Source organism: Octodon degus, unplaced genomic scaffold (assembly GCF_000260255.1).
Source record: "Octodon degus isolate 3935 unplaced genomic scaffold, OctDeg1.0 scaffold00170, whole genome shotgun sequence".
NCBI classification, from domain to species: Eukaryota; Metazoa; Chordata; class Mammalia; order Rodentia; family Octodontidae; genus Octodon; species Octodon degus.
This window is the reverse complement of record NW_004524746.1, coordinates 5,918,835-5,925,256: the sequence shown is the minus strand read 5'-3', so window position 1 is coordinate 5,925,256 and position 6,422 is coordinate 5,918,835. Positions and strand designations below refer to the sequence as shown.

The following is a 6,422-nucleotide window of genomic DNA, read 5'->3' as shown; positions in this document are numbered from 1 at the left end:
AGGATAGATATATAGTTACATTCCCTTAATGAATAGAGGGATTTGTTCTAATAGTGTTTGTAAATAGGATATCATGTCTGCATCTTGTACAGCAAATAAACACTAGGAAGAGAGTATGCAATGTGTTAATTATTGAAAATGTCTTACCAATTTGTTTTGAAACTGTCTCATTGCTATTTGTCTCTCAATAAAATTATGGACAAAAAATTTTTAAAAAACACCTACTGCATTATGTTTTTGAGAGGTAGTATATAGAGCAAATTGATGGGTAGCATGAAAGGGAAGTGGGTAAAAGCAAAGAAATCCTTTATTCCCTAGTGCAGGACCACAGTCAAGAGAAGCCAGAGACCCTCAAGGTATAGGCAGAGGCTGCAGTCTTTATGCACTTGGACTAGGGGTAAAGTTTACATAGACATCATGATGATGCAGCAGACGCTGTTTGGGAAGGGTTGGTGCACATGAAAATCAGAAAAGGAAGTTCCTCATTAAACCCAGGAGAGGGAAAAGAGGACAGTCTGGTGCTGACTCCTCAGTATTGGTGCTGTCTCATAGCCATGATGACCTCATAGACTGCTGTGTGGGCCTACACTCATTAGCTGCAATGTACAATATAAATGTTACAAGCTTTGGTGTACACATACATGAACAAGTGTCAATGTTCGGGCAGGGAAAAGAAGGTAAGTGAAATGGTTTTAGTGTCTTTTCATTTTTAAGAGAATGAAAAAATAGAAAAAGTAAACATTAGAAACAATACAAGATTCTACTGAGCAAACTGATAGGAATTCAATAATGGCAGTTTTAGTGTCTTTAAAACTTGTGAATTTGAGAAATAGCAATCAGTTGTAGAGAGGAAGGAAGATATTTTATGACAATCTTTAAAGTTTATAAATGAGAAATATAACCACATTAAAGGGTGGCTTGCTAGGGGAGGAGAGGACGAAGCTTACAAGAAATGCTTGAAGATGGAGAATTCAGGTAATTTCTCAAAAGGAACTGTTGAAATAGCTAGTACATTCAAATATGCTAGAGATTGTGTTGTGTCCATTCCTTGGTCTTTATAGCTGGTCTGATTCTCCAGCCTGAGTTTTCCTGGACATCTCTAGTGTCTTTGTCATTTTTGCTTGTGGCATATGGTACAAAAAGGAACAGCTTTACACTTCTTTTTTAAATATTAATTTTATTGAGAAAGAAGTAGTGAAGATACAGTTTCAAAACAGGTTAGTAGGACAGTTACAGTAATTAATACATTGCATATTGTTGTCTTTGTAGTAGTTATTCCTAGTACAATATGCAGACATGATATCTTGTCTAAATGTTATTAGTTCAAAACTTTCTTCTCATTGAACTAAGAGAAAGTAGCTGTATATCTATACTAACTATTTTGTATGTACAGATATTTATATGTATATATTTTTCCCTACAAATAGTCCTTCACTTATATCCCCCTTTTTTTGTTTACTTTTGTCAGAGGTCAGCATTCCATTGCCATTCATATATTGAACGTACATGAATTCAGCAAAGTAATCCAATATAGTGCAGTAGTCTATAATAGTAGTAGGTTATCCACACTTTCTTCTTTGGTAGAAAAAGTTACTTTTCTTTTCCAGTGCTAACCTGGAAAGTGTACATTATATTATTTAAATACAGCAACAATATCCCTCCTCTCCTTGTCTTTGATTACTTACTTCCAAGTTACTCAAACTTACCTAGTAGGGTACAACTCACTCAAGCCCCCCTCCTGTCCCTCTCTCGGACAGGAGCTTTCTTTCCCTCAATAAATATTTTCTGTGCATAAGGAAAAAAAAAACTTACCTAGGTGATGACTATCATTGGGAATGAAAGAAAAATTGTAGACTCATTTTTTCTCTAGAGAGAAATTTCTTCAGAAAAGAAAATTATTCACTTAATTTTTGTTTCTTTTTGTGTATATGTTTTTTGAATGGGTTATTTTGAATTAAAAGCCTCCCAAACGTGTAAATAAATAAATAAATAAATTAAACATATTTATTTGAGCATATTATTAAAAAAAGAAATTTCTTTATTATCTCACAGGTTTATTAGTCCTTTCCTTCATATTTGTGTTGTCTTTCTGATTTCTGAGTTGATCTTTTCCCTCAGAGAATTCCATCCCCTGTCCCTCAAACCCTCACAGGGTCCTCTTTACCTTCAGGAATAAGTAGTTTTAAGGAAGAATTCTCAGGAAATTTAGCTGTTGTATAAATTTAACATGATTTTAGAGTATTTGTAGTGTATAGAAAAGTTATCATATTTCATAGAAACTAATAAAAAAAATTCACTACTATTTCAGTGTTTTTTCCCCTTTGCTGTTAAAAGGCCTAGAGTTAAAAAAGGATATCCTGTCATTCCTTTAATTAGACTATCTCTATCTAGGTTGACAAGTAGGTAAAACACATTTACGTTGTGGATGCATTTTATGTAATTCAATTGATTTTTCTAAATGTACTACATTGGCCTTGGGTTGCCAGTCAGGAAAATTAACCTGAAATTTACATTGCTCCATCAAATGTAAGAATTGGCAAGTGATTTAGTGTGATATGATGGAGACTGACAGTGCTGTTCCCACTTGTAAAGTGGTGTGTATGAAATAAATATCGCCTGGTTTCTTCTTAATATCTTATACTGCAGTACAGGTTCTGCCAGATTTCTCATTACAGAGAACCTATTTGTCACTGCTTGTCATCCTATGATAGAGTAATTCAGTTGGTAATCAAATAAGCCTGGGAGTCATTTTTATTTGTGTATAAAATGGTAAAATATGGATGTTTTAGGGTACAGAGAAAGAAAAATCACAAACTTTAGCTAGAAGTCTGTAAGAAATGTATTTTTACCTGTACCCAAGCTTTTTCTGATTTTGGATTCAGATCATTCTTTTGATTTCTTTCTACTGTGTCACCTGATTCCCTACACTGAGGGTCTTCTGGGTGGCACTTACGCTGGGGGTGCTAGGCGGCATGCGTGCTCCCTGAGGCCGGCTCTCAGGGCTGAGCTCCTTGCACGTGCAGGCGGGCGGTCCTGCGGTGAGGCGCGCGGAGCCCTCCGCTTCTAGCCCTGCCAGGCTGCACGCGAGCCCGCGGGCCTTGCGTGCAGCCGGTGGGCTCTCGGCCTCTCGCCAGATCCGGTTTTGTTTATTTTGTGCCTGACTTCTCGTCGGTTCGTATTTCTGTTGGTGGTGATGTCTGTAGACTACCAGGAAAATAGCACTACAGCTGCGTCAGTATGTTATGATGCCCTCCCGAACAAACGTGGCTATGGGAATCCCTAACAGTAAAGTCAAATACTCAAAGCAGGGACGATGGCTACATTGACCTTCAGCTTAAGAAAAGCCCTCCTGAGATCCCCTCCAAGGCCATCGCACTTGCCACTGTGCTGTTTTTGATCGGTGCCTTTCCTATTATAATAGGCTTCCTCCTGTGGTCAGGCTACATCAGCAAAGGGGGCGCAGCTGGGCCATTCCTGTCCTGACCATTGGCATTGTGGTGCTCCTGCCAGGATTTTACCACCTGCGCATTGCCTACTATGCATCCAAAGGCTACTGGGGTGACTCCTACCATGACATTCCGGATTTCGATGACTAGCACCTCAGCCCCATGAAGAGTCCCGGTGGAGCTACACCCAACTTTTACAATACTGAGTGGAAACCATGGCTGAGAGCTGAGGAATTTTATAATCAACAGATGTGTAACAAATCAGTGGCCAGATTTTGTGGGTGCATCCCGAAAATGTTCTCTGAGCTTACAATTCACTAATTAGGGCACCTTCTTGTATTCATCTCCTGGCCCTGGCAAAAGCTCAACACGTTTTTCCACATGAATAGGTATATGGAAGAACAGCATTGTTAATTGTCTCGGAAAGCAGGACGTTACAGCCTAGTGGAAAGCAGTGGTACAGCAACTACCCTCTCTCAAACAGTCTTTGCTGTCAGTTTGTCTTATAGAAAATGGAAATACACAGTATGTCTAATTTCCTAAGTATTTATTTTTAAGATACTTCAGAACCTTCCCCCTTCTGCATATTTGCACCTTTGTGTTCTGTGGGAAATCTGAGTAAAATCAAATACCAATGTGGGTCCTTCTGTAATATTTTTACTTGCTTTAATATTGACGGCAATGAGGAATTTTTCGTACCATAGAGTGAGTTTTCAAAACACAAACATTTTCTCTGATAGCCAGTCTTTGACCAGCCCTGATCTAGCTTCCCTGTAGGGCTGCCTGCAAATTATTTAGTGAATCAAGACATTTTGCATATCATGCCATGAAGAACTGGACTTTTGGCTGTTTCCTCATGGAAAATGTGGATAAATTGTTTAGGGATGTTGACCCTGTTGCTAGCACCAGGGACTCCAGAGTCCCCTTGTTAAAGATTACAAGATTTGGCCTAGCTCTTTGGAAGCCTCTGTTGCCTTAAGTTGATTCTGTTTCCTTCCTTCAAAACAGGGATGCACATTCAAAAGAAATTAAAAGATCAAAATCCAATTCTAGACTTAAAAAAATTAGCCATTGAATGTGATTTTATTTAAAGGTCTTCAGAAAAAAAGTCCACAGTCAAAAATAAACCTGGCACACAGATGAAAAATATCCAACTTCCCAGAACTGTCCTTTATTTTTCTGTCAGTCTTATCCATTCACTTTAGCTTAAGTGTCAAAAAGAAATGAAAGATTCACCTTGATAATGAAAAACACAATGTATCTATTCTTAAACTTTCTTTAGGAAAACACTAGTCAACTCTTGTGTTGGGAAGAGAAAATGTGTTATGGCAAAAATTCATGCCATCAAAATGCATAAAACAAGTTAAAAGTAAATGAAATGAGCCTGAGAACAATATTTATTGTGCAAAGAGTAATCTCATTTCCTATCACTAGGACATGCAAAAAGGATAAACACATATCAATGTTTCTGAAGAGATGAAATAGAAACGTATTTCAAATAAGCTCATGTTTTCCTCATATAATAAATTCTATGCATTTCAAACCTGAAATTTTATTTCCTTCCAACCTAATAGGCTTTTGAGTGATGCATCAGTAGGACTTTCTCTTATTCTATCAGTAAGACTGGATACAATCACAATGTGGAAAAGTACAATGGCTCATTTGACTGTGAATAAGCAATTACATCCATTGTAGAAAAAAACAAATGCCCTTCCTTGGATTATAGGTACAGGTATTAAAGAAAATTAAAGGGGGATGAGTCCTGCTCAGGCAACATGCTCATCATTTTCTGAGCTGGTAAATTCTGGCATCTTCCAGAACCCAGTCACTTTACATTATACATGGCACATGTTCAAGTTTCAATATCAGTCTGAAGCACTGGAAACTGAAAGATGTATGTAGAAAAAATTATGCATGGAAAATATGAAGTCTATGGGGTCATAGAGTTTTCTATCAACCAGATATCAGAAGAGTCAGCAAATCCTTAACAGGCTTCCTCATATTATGGGTGTGCACTAAAAATATAAATGATTAATGTGATAAGTAGGAAAACTAGAACTGTCAAGTCAGCTGAGTTTGTCTGCCAGAACCTTAAAGTTAGGTCATGACCATCAAGGAAAGTTCCTTCTCAGATGGTGGGTGTGAACATGTTAACAGAACTACACAGGAGGGAACTTCCCGATGCACTGTAGTGATGGGAATGATATGTGATATTAAACTTACATCACCTCTAAATACAAGATCCTTCAATATGGAATCATCTGGACTTCACATCTTACTTCCCACTCTACTCTTAGAAGAAAAAACAACAAAACTCCTTTCTACTTTTTGTGTTTCCTTAAACTACTTGATCATTTAAAGCTATAGGGTTTCTTACCCTGGGAGCTACTCCTGATACTTTTAAAATATACTAGACATCAGGACTCTATGTAAGGGACCACTTTCCTGAAAGACGCATGAGTCCACATGTGCCCTTAGATGTTACAAACACATAGAGGCCTAGATACAGTGCCTGTGATTTGCTATCCTCAAAATAATGCATATTTCAAAGCAGTAAAGCTGAAATATTTTTAAAATATTTTATTGAAACTTCATGGGCTTTGCTGATTAAATAAAGCAATTTATTGTTGAATGAATAACATGAGAATTTGAGGCTAAGAAATAGTTTCATCTAAAGAGAGAATCAGTGTGTAATAGGGGAAAAGAGAATCAGTGTGTAATAGAGGAAAATCAGTAAAAAGTTCAAGGACAAGAGTGGAAATTATTTTTTCATTTAACTCATTAATTTTAATCTTAGGCCTCAGTTTATTCATCTATGCAATTATTATTAAAGACATCTATTTTATTTGAAAGTCCTTAACCTCCTAGAATAGTAATCCATGAATAGGTCCTTTTTTAGACCCAAGGAGAGTAGCAACCACTACAATGATAGTTAAATGTAGTTTTGCAAATATTAAAGGCACTAAGATCAAGTTG

At 37.1% G+C, this 6,422-nt stretch overlaps 1 pseudogene; it reads left to right on the top strand.

The window, feature by feature from the left end:
- Positions 1–3,230: 3,230 nt before the first annotated feature.
- On the top strand, positions 3,231–3,596 carry LOC101576435 (annotated as a pseudogene).
- Positions 3,597–6,422: the final 2,826 nt, after the last annotated feature.